This window comes from Pygoscelis adeliae, unplaced genomic scaffold (assembly GCF_000699105.1).
Source record: "Pygoscelis adeliae isolate BGI_AS28 unplaced genomic scaffold, ASM69910v1 Scaffold182, whole genome shotgun sequence".
In the NCBI taxonomy this organism is placed as follows: Eukaryota; Metazoa; Chordata; class Aves; order Sphenisciformes; family Spheniscidae; genus Pygoscelis; species Pygoscelis adeliae.
In genome coordinates, this window is record NW_008824669.1 from 282,358 (window position 1) to 298,027 (window position 15,670).

A 15,670-nucleotide genomic window follows, 5' to 3' on the forward strand; every position below is an offset into this window, starting at 1 on the left:
AGGGCGCAGGAAGGGAGGGATCAGAGTGGGCTGGGGGAGAGCACACAAGGGAAAATAGAGGGGAAGAGGGGGTAAAAGCAGCTTCCCCGGAATGTGGGGATAAAGAGGGAGGGTCACAGCTGGGGTGAAGACTAGATCTGATGTCTGGGGAGGGCATACTGGAGGCTGGATAGCAGGAAACTAGCCGAGATGATGAAGAGGAGGTCGATGGTGGACTGGTGGTGGGAATGGAAAGGAAAGTAGCAGCAACAGGCTGCAAGGGAGCAATTGCATAGGGTGCTCTCAAACTACCATGGAGACCTTTGTGTGTGGGGCGTGTCACGCACTTAATCGTGCTTACAGCTGATGAACCACTCAATAAGCTTTTTTCTTACTGTATGACAGAGAGGGGATGTGTGTGAGCGAGATGCTTGGCCCTCGTCCGTGCCAAGGGGCAGCAGTTGGCTGGTCCACCAGCACATAGGTGCCGGCCACGATGAAACCATCTGTGTGTTGCTGCTGCATGGGGAATGAGGAAAAGAGCTGGGATATGGTAGGAGAGCAGGGATAGAGGGAAGGATATGTTCCCAACTGCCTTCGGGATTGTAGGGGACACTTGGAGCTCTTCTTGGTTATTCAGCTGTCCAATTTTTTGGCGTTGCGGCCGGCCTTGCCGGCTGTGGTGCTCATCTCCCGCTTCCCCAGCGATGCCAGAAGACATGCATTGTGTATGGCTGCTAAAACTCTCACCCTGTTGCTTCTGATTATGGAGAAATTACGGGTTACTGGGCCGGACTGTGCAGCTGGTGACGTCTGTGGAGCTTTGATGCCCCGAGCAGAATTCGGTCAATGATGCATTACTAAGTGCAGGTGCTCGGCAGCAGCCTGACCTCAGCCCTGGAGCCCCTGGTTATCCAAAGCCTGGATTTCACAGGGAATTTGCAAGCCCCAAGATTTGCCTCAAACTGTTTGCATAATTTTGGTTTTTAGTCCTCCAAAGCTTTGGGCAAGGCACGGGTTTCGGGTGCTGTTTCCCGTGACTCAGAAGATAACTAGCAGTTGGCTGTGCTCACCTGGTTTGCTTGCTAAAAATGAATGGAGAACAGTTCAGGGGTTTGTTTCCTGCAAAGACAACTTCTATTTCAGTCGAGTTCGTCTCTGATTACGGACTGTCAAACCTCAGAAATTCCTAACTGCCTGTCCACTCTCTAATTTTTATTTTATTTTATTTTTTAAATAGAAAAGGAACATAGCCCTCTTTTAGTGGAAAGCCAGAAATATTCATAAGAGCAGGTGGATTTTGGAGGACTCCTCGTGTACAGCAGATGAGGATGTGTGCCTGGGTAGCGATGCAAACTTGGTGAGCAGCCCAATTTTTGGCGGTAGATGGTAAGCACTGAGAAGCCCCATCATGGGCACATAAAAACATAGAACTCCGGCTCCGCGGACCTCCCTTGGGTCTTTTGTTGTGTTATGTCGTACCAGGAATGTCATGAAGAGGAGGTCTGTCTTCCTCTGCTACATTTAAGACCCACCAAACTGCAATTATATAATTTCAAGGCTATTGCCCATTTTGTGGTGCCCAAGTGGAAAGGTAGAAAGACAGAATCGGGTGATGACGATGTTGGAGTTGGTTTGGATCGATATCCAGGCAGGGCTGTGCTTGGCGTCGGAGGAGACGGGATGATGCCGGTACGAGTCTGGGAGGAGATGGTTGCACGACGTGACAACAGAGAGGCAAATGGCGTTAGTTCAGGTCTGCAGAGACAGTGCTGCGCTGCGGGGAGGAAATAACGTGATGTCGGCGTTAACCTGACGTGGTGACAAAGCGATGTCACCGCGGCTCTTTGGAGGCAGGATCGCGCGGTGACATCTGATGCAGGGCTGCCCCGAAGCGTGCAGCGAGGTTGGCTGCCCGTCCAGCTCCCCATGAGCGCATGCACAAGCATGCGTGCACACGCACGGACTCACACATGTGCACGTGTTGTCTTTATGCCAAATCATTATCCCAGAGCAAAGACCATTACGCATCCCTCTGGCACGTGCTGGAGCCTTGCTGAGATCAGCTTGGCTTGTAGGGGACTGAAGACAAGATGTTGGTGTTTTCCCCATCCCCTCTGCTCGATGATGAGACTCTTCCCTGTCTGAGAAGGGCTCCAGTGGTGGGCTTGGGGCTGGCGCTGGGCTCCTCTTCGATGCTGTTCGGGAGGCCCAGTGGTTCTTGGCTGCGGGATCCCTGTTGCTCTGCGTGCAGTATTTGCATCGATTGGTTTGCACAGGACGTCAGGCAGCTCGGTGCTTGTTTGCGTTGGTCTTGGCGGTGCCTGATGATGATTAACCCTCGAACAGGGTTTCTTCGGGCAGAGGAGTGGCCTTTGAGGACACGAGCTAAGGAGGGTTGAGGAAGGCAGGGGTGCAAGGAAACGTGCAGAAGGGAGGCCTGAATGTGAAGTCATCTTTGAAGAGATGGCTTGAGGCTGGGCTTCCTTCTGGAGGTGATGGCAGAGTGGCCCTGGGGTCAGCGAATACGCAGGGGTGAGGAATTTCAGTAGCAAAGAAAAGGGGATAGACGGGGAGGGAGAAGGAAGTGGTGGGTGGTGAGTGAAGGGTGAGGGAAGGCAGCTGCCTGCAAGCTGGAGGAGGCAGGGAGGGGCAGAGTGCTTGACATTCATAAGCAAGAGACTGTTGGGCTTTGGCCGTTGCTGCCCTGGCAGCTCTGTAGGGTTCGTTCAAGACCCGTCATCGGGGAAGATGCTGCTCTTGGGGACGTGTCCCATCGCTTCCTCAGACTAGATAGAAGGAAGAAATTTTTTACGATGAGGGTGGTGAGGCACTGGCACAGGTTGCCCAGAGAGGTGGTGGATGCCCCATCCCTGGAAACATTCCAGGTCAGGTTGGACGGGGCTCTGAGCGACCTGATCTAGTTGAAGATGTCCCTGCTCGTGGCAGGGGGGTTGGACTAGATGGCCTTGAGAGGTCCCTTCCAACCCAAACCATTCTGTGATTCTATGATTCCTCCTGGGTTCTGGCAGCAGTCAGCTCTTGTCTGCGGCTGGGAACCCTGCTGATCTCCACGCTTGCTGCAGAACTGGTATCTACCCACAGGTCAATTTGAGGGGGGAGAGTAAAGCGAGGACAGGTAGCAAAAAGCTGATGTTGAGGACTGGAATTCATCCCAGGAGGTTGGGTACCCCTGTGGGGACACCTGGGCGTTTCCCTGGTTCGGCCACTACCTGCCTGGGTGATCACGGCAGGTCACTCTAGGTTTTGTGTTTCCACTGCCTTGTCTGTGGAGCATCTCTTTGCTTTTCCAGGGCAGGGATTGTCTTTGAAGTTGCAAGTAAAACATGAGTAGCTCACCTAGCATGATAATATGCCCTCTTGGCTAGGTCTCTGGACCTCTCTGTAATATGGGCAGTGAATTGTAATGATACAACACTCTGCAGAAGGCTGCAAGTTGTTGTGATTCTTAAGATCTTCCACCTCCTTAAGGAGGGAGTCATCAGCTCTGCGGTGAAATGGCCCTGATTTGTACTAACTGTCCAGACTTTTAGATTGCTGCCTCATAAAACTTGCACAAAATATAGGCAAAGTTCAATAACAGATGGCTTGCATTTTCCTCTTTCTTCTCAAATACAAGGGACCCCAAAGTTTGTTATTTTGACATTTGCAAACTTTATAGAAGGCAGTGATGAATCTGCATGGGTGGGATAATCAGCTGGAAGGAAAGAGGTCAGTGAAAGAGTTTTTTGGCAGTGAAAAAGAGATGGGGAGCCTTAGACTGCTGGTCATCCAGTTAACCCAAACTATAGCCAAGGCGTGTCCATCCCCCCAGGATATGGTAGCATCATCCTGTACGATCCAGCTGGTGGCAGATGGGAATGGCTCCAGAAAGATAGAACGTGGGGTATGGACTGGGCAGCACGAGGGAGGAACACGCAGCTCAGCTGCATCTGCTGGGAGGCTTGAGCTAAATTTTGTGTTGGTGTTAATTTCTGCTAATGAGAAAAAGGCAAGGCTTGAGATCCAGCTGCTTGATGGGTGGGTTGATGTTTTAGAGCAGAATGAGCTTGGATTAATGCAAAGCAGTTCAGATCTGAGAGGGGGAGAGGTTTTATTCTCCCTTTTAAAAGCTCTGTGGGATCTTCACAATTCATTTCTTAGTGACTTCCATGGTGTGAGTTCTGCTCAGACTCAGTGTGTGACCGTGGCCAAGTCACTCTAGACCAAGATTTGATGGGTACCTAAATAAGGGCTGGAAGCCCTGTGGACCTGGTCCTCAGATATGAAGCCCATGAGTTAATCCTGTGTGGGACTACCCATGCACGCAGGCTTAAGCATGTTTATCTGCTAATTGAATTCCCGTGCTTTTTTTTTCCCAGCTTGGGGGGCAGAGATGATACTTTTCTCCCAAGCTCTGGGAGGATTATGAGGCACCCGGAAAAGTAGGGCTGTGACAGCATGGAGCTTCCCAGAAAAATATAGGGGAATTTGCCATCTACCCCTTGTGATAGTGGTTTATAAAGTCAACTGATGTCCATGTACTAGTGATCACAGATCGCCGAGGGTGGATCCTGCAGGCGTCTCTGATGCTCCAGCTCTTTGCTCGTCTGCAGGTGGAGGTGGCTGCTCCACAGCATGGGTGGCTGAGCAGGACGCGAGCTCGTTCCTGCACCGCCATTGCACGTAGCCACTTAAGTGCATTTAACCTCGTATCAGGGCAGATTTTCTGTCGCAGAGAGCAAACAGTGTGGCCAGTAAGTGCTCTGGCAGCGGGATCCAGAGCAGCCCTGGCTCTCTCCTTGCTCTCCTTGCCCTGCCAGGTGATGCCTGCAGGCAGGCCGTGCTGCTGGACACCCCTTCCCTTACAACTCTTCCCAGGCTTGTGAACGAAGGGCTGCAGCATCCGCCTTTGGGCTCAGAGCCTTGCCCAGCACTCGCTGGGAAAAGCTAAAGACCCAGCCTTGACTTCTCCCCTGGTCTTCTGAGGGTTGGCGTGCAAAGCTCTCGCCTGGGCTCTGACGCAGCAAAGCGACTGCCAGCTTCGCATTGGCATTTCAGGGCCCCGGATCCCCAGGAGGGCATCTGAACAAGTTGTTTTTGCTGTAATCTTTGCTTTTAGTCAAAAGCCCTCCTCCCTTCCCCTTCAAAACTTTCCTCTGCTCTGCCTTTCCTCCGCCGAAATCCTGTTTCCTTCTTCCCACCAGGATTCCCTCCCTACCAAGGAAATCCAAGCTGCATATTTTAATGCTTGAGATGGATATAAAATATGATCAAGGGTCCGGACACCTCCATTTCAAAATGCCTGCAGTGCCCATGAAGGTTTCTCAAAATAGCTACTGCCTGCAAACATTGGCCCGGTGGAGGCTGGCATCTCGGAGAAGGTTTTTCGCAGGAGGGGACTGGATGCTGGGGTTCAGAACATCATTAAATACAGGCTGGGTGGTTCCCCTCCCATCGATGGGTTTTCCAAGCCCTTATTCCCATCTCCACACACCTGGGGTTTATCCCAGGTTAAGAGGAAACAGTCTGGGGGAGTCCCAGCTCTCGGTACTGCTGGTGTAAGTCATCCTCACCAGGCAGCAGCTCTAATTTTGCTCTCATTTACAAGGGTGCAGCTGTGATTGGCGCTGCTGGGAGCGTCACCCGTGCCTGGTAATGGAGGAGTAGTCAGGGTTTTTAATCATTTATTCCAAGCGTAATTCCGAGGCTGTTCTGAGTCACATCAAGAACTGCAAAACAAGGCGTCTAGCCTCCGTCCTTCACATTGGTGGCCGATGACATCGTCGCGGCGAGCGGTGATGTAGCGCGCGCCCAGCCCTGTGTGCCGTGCCCTGGCTTTGCACACACAGCCTGGGAAAAACGAGGTGCGCGGTACCTTGTCTGGTAGGGAAGAGAAATGCAAGGGGAAAAACGGGAGCCGAAGGGTGATTTGCAGCAATGACAGTAAGTACAGCTCTTAAAAATTGTCTCGGAGTTGTGTTGCAGGTCTGCAGCGTAATGTCAAACACACGCGAGCAAGAAAAGCCACCCGGCAGTCAGAGGAGATGCTGTCTCTCGAGAGGTTGCCTTGAAGGCTGTGATTTAGGAGGCACTGTCTGCTCCCTGCAAAGACAGGTTGCTGTTAGGGAGTGCAGATATGTGGCTGTCTGAGAAGGGAGAAGAGGGATGCGATTATGCTCTCTCCTCCACGCAGCCGTTCAGCCTCGCGAGCTGATCGGTGCACGGAGGCAGAAAGGCTCGTGAGGGTATTGTACCCTTTAAGCTGTATTTGCTTAAAGTTTTAGCTGCGCAAGTGGGAAATGAGATGGTGAAACTAGGGGGGGAGGAGTAAGGGTACAGACTGGGCAGCGAGACCCCAGTGACTTTGCAGCGAGCCATTAAAATCAGAGGTTTCCTTGCTTCTGGCTGGAATTGTGCAGTGGGGAGGGTAAAGGGGATTAGATTTAAGTTGCTTAGTAGGTGTGAGAGAGGCTCCGAGTTCGGAGCACGTCCCCGTCATTGAGATCTGGCACAGTGGATGACGCGTTCATCTAAAGGCTGATCCACGGGGAGTAATCACCGGGTGAGCTACTGCCCACTGATTTCCCATGTGGATACTTTGGGTCTGAAGAGAAAATGAAATAGCTTCCAGGGTAACCTGGGACTTCAGACTGGAGCAGACCATGTCGCAGGCATCCTGCTCCAGGACTGTCCCCTGGGTGGGTTAATGTGGAATACGCAGTACACCCCCAAATGATGGTTCGGTGCCTTCCTCAACTCACCCCTTTGTAAGACACCGCATCCAACCCTGAGACCGTTCCCCGAGGGACGCAGAGCCATTGCTTAAGTTGTGTGTGGAGGTGGAGTTGGTCCCCAGGTCTTCACTCTCCCTTCTCCATGTTGGCTTGCTTGTCTTCCTTATGGCAAATGTCAGTCCTTAGACTTTGCTGGGTGAACCTGTGCCCCTTCAACCAGACCATCCACCTGAGAGAGTTCCTTTCGCCTGGGGGCTCGCCACCCCGTGGAGCTCAGCCATGCTGGCTGTCCCTTGGTCAGGGACCTGTTTCTTCTGGCCCAGGAGGGGTTTCTGAAGGAGCCTCCCATCTGTAAACTGGCCAGGGTGGACCTCCAGTGGTCCTGAGTGAGCTGTGCACCAGACCCTGGCCTGGAGACTCACCTGTCTGGGATGAGCTCAGACATCAGAGAAGTCTGGTAAAGTCCTCTCATTACACTGTACCTTGAGCGGGCCTTACCTCGTTGAACTGCACGCTCATTAATCCCACACAAAATTTGGAGCAATAGGAGTGAAAATGGGATAGAAAACTGGCATGCAGAGGAGGACTTGTGCTTAAAATATGATCACTCCTTTGCAAGATGTCATGATGTTTGCCGTGCCCTTGGCTCTTGCATGAGCTCAGAGTCCTCCTAGCTTCCTGGTGATTCAGCCCTGCATCTGCTCCTCCAAGGTGGAATATTCGGTCTAGCGATGCTCTTCGTCCTCGCTGAGGGCGGCCTGCCATCCTCATCCTATGGCTGAGGTGGCCTTTCTTGTGTTCGCTGACAAGTGCATCTGGTAGTTGTCAGGGCTGTCCCTGAGCCATTACGAGATCCCTGCCAGGATCCTCTCTGTGCAGGAGATCTTGTGTGGGGAAGAGAGGAGGACTGTAGATGGTACAACATATTCGTGTGACCGCTGTCCTCTAGCTGTTGGCTAGAAAAGATCATTGCCGTTCAGGAAAAGCTACATCTTTTCATCCAGCAAGTACAAGTGGCGACCTCTGACATTGCCACCTCCAGAAGGCCCCCAGAAATGGTCTCAAATCTGCAAACATCTGCCTGGATGTTCAAGTCCTGGACGTAGTGTTCAGCCAGTGAGATCCGAGCTTAGGCAGGTATGGGTCCTGCATGAACCCGTAGCACTTAAGCAAAACGCTGAAGCATTCATTTGTTGACTAGCAGCGATCAGCTTTAATGAAGAAACTGCCAAGAAATTCAGAAAGTAATTTCATTCCTGAGGTCGTAATGGGTTTAGAAAAGAAGACAATCAAACAAAAATGCACGTAGTGAAGTGAGGCATAAATCCTCCTCTTCTGCTCCTTGGGATCGTTCCTGGTGGCAGGAAACCTCCTCTGTGCTGCCCACAGAGCCAGGTCACATCGGTCCCCGCTTGGTGAACTTGCAATGGAGCCTCCTGATACCCCACAGCAGGTCCCTCTGTCCCTCTGGGCTGTGGTCAAGCCAGCTTCTGCAGTGTCAGACTCAATGGTGATGGGCTGCTCAGAGAAACATCTAGCCAGGACTGTTGGTGCCCAGATATGCCCAATGGGGAGAAGCAGCCTCCTGGGAGAAGGATGAGGTTGCTGGGAAGGAAACCTCGCATCTCTCTCAACCCAGCAGGCTGGGGGAGATTGGGTCAACATCTCGTTATTGCGGGCCCGCTTGGGAGACAAGGCTGTTTTACTTTATTTTATTTTATTTTGATATTAAAAACATCCTTTAAAGAAGTGTCAGCTCATAAGTCGTCACTTTTGTGATTAAAAAAATTGTAGCTGCTTGCCTGGGGTGTATTCAAAACAGCAAGGAAGAGACTGGTTTAGATTAATAAGTGAGGGCTTAATTAATTTTCATTATTTGCATAATAGTGTCCTCTAATTAATAGGTAATGGGCAGCCTCTGAATTAATGCGGGAGTGGGGTCTCGCCATCGAAGGAGCATTTTATTGCTGGGAAGTGCAGCTTTGCTTGATCTTTCTAGTAAATTTAGTGACCAGGAGAGCCAAAGGGTGTCCGTGAGAGCGTTGTGCTGTGCCTAGGGTGGCAGGGACTTTCAGGGACAACATACATCTTCCCTAAACGCATCGGACCTCAAATGCAAACAGGGTCTTGTTCAAGTCCGTTGCTGGTCTGCTGCAAGCAGAGGCCACCCAAGAAGCTGCCCTTATGTTTTAATCTGTCTTAAGTAGCTTGCAAAATAATTGCTTGTATCGTGGCCATGGTTTTCCCCTCTTCTTTTGCCCTTAAAAACCTAGCACGCTGTCATTTTGTGTGTCCCTTCTTCAACTGGCAGATACCTTACTGCTGGTCTAGAGGCATACAAATGGTACTTGTCTCGGATATATGCTGGAGGGGGATCTCTCTCTCTCCGTCCCTATTTCTTTCTCCTTTTTTATGCTTTGGTTATACCAGTGTTAGTGATAACAGCGGAATGGGGTTGCATTGAATGACTTGGGATACAGAGCTTGGTGTGAAGCAGAGAAAAAACCATGTTAAATTTTGGGGTGGGAAGGAGAGAGAAGATGGGAGGCCAGCCTCTTTGCTGGAGATGCGTCCTGGCAGTAGCTAGGACTCCAGGCTCAGTGAACTAGGTGCTGTGCAAGGTGCAAAATGCAGTCAGCATCCTGAAGAGCTCACCTTGTGAGATGAGACGGGCAAATGGATGCAGACCTAGCAAAAAGCTGGGGAAGCAATGGGACATAGATCCAGGATAACTGTTTCTTGGTTTTCCTCTTCACCAAACTGCCCGAGGGCTGTCCCACCTTAATTTCAGTGACTATTTTGCCCCTTGTCAGTCTAGTGATTAAAGCACTCTTCCCTACATCCTAATGTGCGCTCAGTATTTCCCGCAGCGATAATCCTGCTGCCTTCGGAGAGATGACATGGATGTGGCCTTGGCTCTGTGTTGGGATTCGCACTCACTCATACCAGCGGTGAGCTGGGACCTTAGAGCTTATTTATTTTTCTTTCAGTTAATCCACTCTCTCTCCTCAAAGGAAAGCTTCGGATATCTACCCTGGGAGTTTTTCCTCCCGTTTTCCAGTGAACCTTTGTGAGATACCAGGGGCTTTGAGTGATGGTTTTAGGCTCTGGCAAAGGAGGAGCATTGTTTTGACAGACAGCAGGTATCTTGGAAATAAATGACAAAAAAACTAGGTCGTGGAAGTCGAGAATGTCCATTTTTGTTGCGCGTGCAGTTGCAAACAATCTCTCCTCACCAATGGCAGCTCTTCAAAGAGGGAGCACAATTGGGCTAAAATGGCTCGAATGAGGTAATAAAATTCTACTCCCATGCAAAGTCCCGTTATTCACAAAGCACATTTGTTTGGATGCAAATTACTGAAGACCTTTCACTGATACAGTGGGGAAAAGAGAGAGTTTTCATGAGCCTCCCACAGTTCAGCCGCTGAGCAGATTAATACTAATATAACAGCCAAATACCCTATTAGAGCCCATTTCTACTCTATTACACTCTGGGGGCTGTCGCTCTTTGGATGTAATCTTGAACAGAGCTCATCAGATACTGCTCGCAAGAAAGTACATTTATGTAATACCTTAAATCTCAAAACGGGCATCCGGGAACCCCTTTCCCAAAGCCTGGAGCTCTTCCTTGCCGTTACTCCTTTGGGAAGTTGCTGCTCATGCATGGGATGTTTCTGAACGTACTTCTACGTGAGCAAAATAGTTAGCAAAATTACTAGCCGTGCCAGTCGTCAAGCCCAGGACTCATTCTTGCAGAAAAGAGTCAAGGAACCTTTAATGCGTCTTGCCTAGAAGAGTGCATGCGCGCCAAGTCTTGGAGATGCCACCTTAGTGCATTGGTCCAGTACTAACATGCGCTGGCGTGCTCAAGAGTATTTCCTTCACTGCCTTGGTTTTCAGCTGGAGGATTCTTGTTGAAGAAAAGCCCAGATGTGACTTTATACCGAGAGGTTTTCAGTTTAGGAGTCCAGAGAAAAGGAGCAGCCTCCTTAGGAGTATTCCCAAGAGCTGTGTATTTCCCATGAGGTTGCTTTTGAATTTTTTTTGTTGGTCGTAGTTCAACAGGTGAAGAGGCAACTTCATTTAATAAGGGACATTGGTTGAGCTTCAGGAATCAGAAGTTAAAAATCTACAGAAGGGCATGGATTAAATACAGAATTGTGTGGAGAGTGGAGAAAAGGTTGAATGTGAAGAGGCTTGTTCTTCTGTCCCTAACCTCAAAAAGGCAAGAGGTAAAGGGATCCAGAGAAAGGACAACAGGAGAGAAAAGCAAAATATAGATCTACATTTTTTTTTCTATTGCATCAATTCTTTTTTCTGCAGCTGTCTCATAAAAGCAGTGTTTTGTCGTCTTCTGTATTTCATACCTCCCATGACCGTGCTGGGATACCTGCTTTTATATGATGGACAATGGGAGTGCAGTTGGCATTGAGCCGAAACCTGAGCTGTTCTGCACCTCATGTGGATTTGAGTTCAAATAAATAGTTTGACTCACTCAAGGAGTGAATCAAAAGAAGGAACTTGAGCCTCCAGCCTACAAGCACCGTGCTGTGCCAGCAAGGCATATAAACATGTAAGTTATTCTTTAGTGTGCAGTTCAATGCAAAGCTTGCACTGGAGGAGAGTCGGCATTTCAGACCTCCCATAGCCCTGTTCAGGGTCTCGATGGAGGGTGCAAGGATATTTTGCGTTAGACCCTTTAGAAATCCAGGAGAGTGGAAGTTTTTTGTCTGTCCTAGGCAGGTTGGTTGTCTGTGCTGTTGTCAGCTTTGTCTTTGATGCTAAGTGCTTTCAGTCTGAGCAAATTACAGTGTTAAAAAGTAAAAAGAGGAAAAACAACCCCCCTGAGCTATCACAGCAAAATGGGGATGATATGTTGCTAATGGCAGGGGACCCTATATTCGGCTTCCTTGCTGTCGGAAAAAAGTTGGTACCTTGCTGATGATGCTTGGGGACAGGTTCTCCTGGCCTTGCCTGACTCGAAAGCACTTTGCTCCATCAGTCACCCCAGGGAGGTCACACCAGAATGGTGACGGATTAAAGCCTAATGGTGCGAATTTTCTTTAGCCACTGTCTCTCCAAGCTGGCTCGAAACCAGTGAGCGTGGTATCTTCTAGAATGATGGTTGCAGGCAGCTCCGCCACGTCGGACAGCCCAAGTTCCTGGGGCTGTGAGCACTGCAGCTGGTCTGGTGGCTCTGCTGAGTCCCACCACCAGCCTAGTGGAAAGCAAGCATGGGTGTGACCACTCGTGTGTCCCCAGAACCCTTCCCCAAGGCCTCTGGTTGATGGATGTGCCTATCCGTATGAGTATTACTCATCTGAAGAGGGATTGCGAGACAATACCCTTGGTTGTCATTGCCAGCTGGTTTTGTCATGCCTCCAAAGCCTTGCAAATCACTCATGGCTTGACATGGTTGTCTGTGTATGTGAGGAGAAATCTACTGAGAAATTGTTTTTATTACGTGTTAGTGCTAGCAAATGCATAATGTTCCCTCTGTCTTGTGCATGGGAAGATGGTTTTCTTCCGTGCCTTCAAATGGAGTGATTAATAACAACCATTAATCCCCATGAATGACAGCAGTATATTAGGAGCGAAGCACATGTTAAAATAATTTGAGAGGCTGTTGTCAGGTCATAGGCTAACCCATTCTCTTCATATATAATATTTTCATAAGGTGTAAATATTTCTAGATGTTGGCTGGAGATCAAGTTTTGGGAATGTACAGAAGAGGATCATGTCCAAGGGCATCACAGGGTCTCAGCATCACAGTCTGCATCAAAACTGAACTTCCAGTGTAAATTAACTCAAAAGTTGAATTTGGGAAAGCCTGGACTATTCATAAGCTTAAGTTGAATTTGGCAACTGGATACATTGAAAATCCCCGGGGGGAGGTAATTTATTTTTAATGTCCAGGCATTTCATTTGAAATGTCGAAATGAAATGTGTCATTTCGGAAATGCCAAAACATTTCCTTTTTGACATCTTCTCAATGAAGCTTTTCAACTTTTTGTTTGGAAATGGCAGTTTGCAGTTAGAAGGAGGAAAGGTTAAACAAGACTTGGAAGTGAACGAAGACATTTTGTTTCAATTCAAACAAAATGTGGAGGGGCGGCAAACTCTTATTGTTTTTCATGTCCCTGAGCCCCTTTCCCTTCCCCCCAAATCTGTCTCTCATTGACCCAAGCCATTTTCCTCCTAACTTTTAGCACAAATAGGAAATGTCACCGGATTAAAAAAATTCATTATTAACCCCCTTCCAGCTCCTGGAGGGCCCTGGTTTGGAAATGGTGAAAAACATCGATGGAAAACCCATGCAGGAATATGTAGAGCAGCCCCTTAACATCTGGTGATCCTAAACAGGATTTCACGGCAGGGCTGTAAGGATGCCCATGGTGCCCAACGCAGCATCCCAGCCCAAGCTGGCCATCCTGGGCTTCACGGTAAAGCAGGCGAGGCCCTGCATAACCCAGTGGCAAAAGCTATTGCAGGATCACTGCGGGGCTGGAGGAGGTGATGAGGCACCTTGGGGAGGTGGCATCACAGCCCACAGAGCTTCGTCCTAGCTGAGCCCACCAAGCCCAGAGAGGTGGTGGATGCCCCATCCCTGGAAACATTCCAGGTCAGGTTGGACGGGGCTCTGAGCGACCTGATCGAGTTGAAGATGTCCCTGCCCACGGCAGGGGGGTTGGACTAGATGGCCTTTAGAGGTCCCTTCCAACCCAAACCATTCTGTGATTGTAAGCCACTGCGTTGCCTGTCCTCTCTTACCACCGTCTTCCTACCTGTCTAAAAGCAAACTCTGTGATTTTTTTTTTTTTCAAGTTGATGCTCCTTTTTATGGAGTGTAGGCTCAGCGGGCGGCTTGGTGATGCAAGACGTGTTTCCTGCGGCGGGGCTTGTTGCCACCCGTCTGGTGGTGGAGTGAGACCATGCTCGCACTGGGGACTGAAGCAAGCCATTGGTCTTGACGTACCCTCTCTGCAGGCAACAAGGCGTGCTCTTTCCTTAGCGTTTTGGGCAGGAGATGCATCATGCTGCCTGCTGGAGCCCAGGGAGGAGCATCATCAAAATGAGGGATGCGAGAGGCTTAATTATCTTCGAGGATCAGCCCCCTGGCTCGTTCCCGTCTTCAGCTCCTTTCCACTGTAGTCATTCCCCTCAGTTAGGGAATCAGTAAGAAAAAAAAACAAGTTTTGCATCCGAGTGAGCTCGTACTAATTTTATTCTGGGTTCTGGAGGAAACTGTGTGATATTCAATAGGAAGGAAACAGATGAAATAAATATAAAAAAAAGGCAAAAAAAAAAAGCGCAGGTCATCCAGAAATGACTCTGAAAATGCTGCTGAATTTCCAAACCAGAGCATGAAATCCTTTGTGCTCTTTCTTCCCCCTCTTTAAGCCCTCCTTTGGCAATTTGGAGGGGGGCTGCAATTGTCTGTCGTGTTATCGGTCGCTCCATTGAGGCAGAGAGCAGTCTGTGCTTGCTGAAATACTGGAGGGCTTTTTGCAAGGGCAGCATCCCCAAAGGGAGGAGCTGAGGACGTTGGAGGGCAGGGGTGGACACGTTGACTTCCTTTACCCTAATTAACAGGCGAAGCTTCCAAAATGCATCCCAAAAGCAAGTCGGAGGAGGTTGGGATGCGGGGAGGGGTGAGCGCTCCCACTGGAATCGCTGGAGAATCCCAATGCCCGCCGGCGACTGGGAGCTGTCAACGCCGCGACGTGCAAGATGGAGGTCGCGAACCTCCGGAGGAACATTTGCACAGCGTGGGTCTAGTAGCTGTCATCCAAAGCGGAGGTTTGGGAATAACCATGTGCAGGGTGATGGCAGCATCCCCGTGGCTTTTGTTTCTTTAATTGCTAACAGCAAGGCGTTGCTCTTTCCTGGAGGAGAGGGGGGGATGCTTGAGTTCATATTTTCTCTTCTCCCATTACTTTTACAGGACTTGCTTCAATCTTTGCTGCTGAGCTCTGGAGGATTTTTGTGCTTTCAGAATAGACTTAACTAGCACCAAGGCAAGATTCTTATTTTTAAAGCTCATTTAACAGCAAGATGGCGAGAGGGAAATGTCACCAAACATTTGCTTGGTTCTGCCTACGTGTTGGTGTAGCAGGGCTTTCAGATGGTTGCCCATATGTGGGGAAACACGTTTTCTGTTACTCATACTGGAAACAACCGTGTCTGGAAAAGGCGACTTGTAGCTCTCTCTGCTGCAGGGCGCAAGACAAAATTCATTTTAGGCGGTGAAGAGTCTTTCGACAGCGGCAGCAAACTTTGGATGGGGTCTAGAAGTGATCTGGGAAGCTGATGGCATAAAAACATACCTGCTCTGCATGGTGGTTGTTCTTTTGCTTTAGCTGATATGGCCCTAATCCTGCAAACACACTGAATTGTCCCCCTGGGGCTGTTTTGTGCAAGTACCTGCTGGACTGGGGTTTGCAAGTGGTCGCTGGTGGAGATGTCTCCACTTTGCCCAGTTGGGACAGATATCATAGAATCGTAGAATGCTTTGGGTTGGAAGGGGACCTTCAAAGGTCATCTACTTCAACCCCCCTGCTGTGGGCAGGGGCATCTTCAACTAGATCAGGTCGCTCAGAGCCCCGTCCAACCTGACCTGGAATGTCTCCAGGGATGGGGCATCCACCACCTCTCTGGGCAACCTGTGCCAGTGCTTCACCACCCTCAGCGTAAAACATTTCTTCCTTCTGTCTAGTCTAAATCTCCCCTCTTTTAGTTTAAAGCCATTCCCCCTTGTCCTATTGCAACAGGCCCTACCAAAAAGTCTGTCCCCATCTTTCTTCTAAGCCCCCTTTAAGCACTGACAGGCTGCAATAAGGCCTCCCCAAAGCCTTCTCTTCTCTAGGCTGAACAACCCCAACTCTCCCAGCCTTTCTTCATAGCAGAGGTGTTCCATCCCCCTGATGATTTTTGTGGCCCTCTTCTGGACCCTC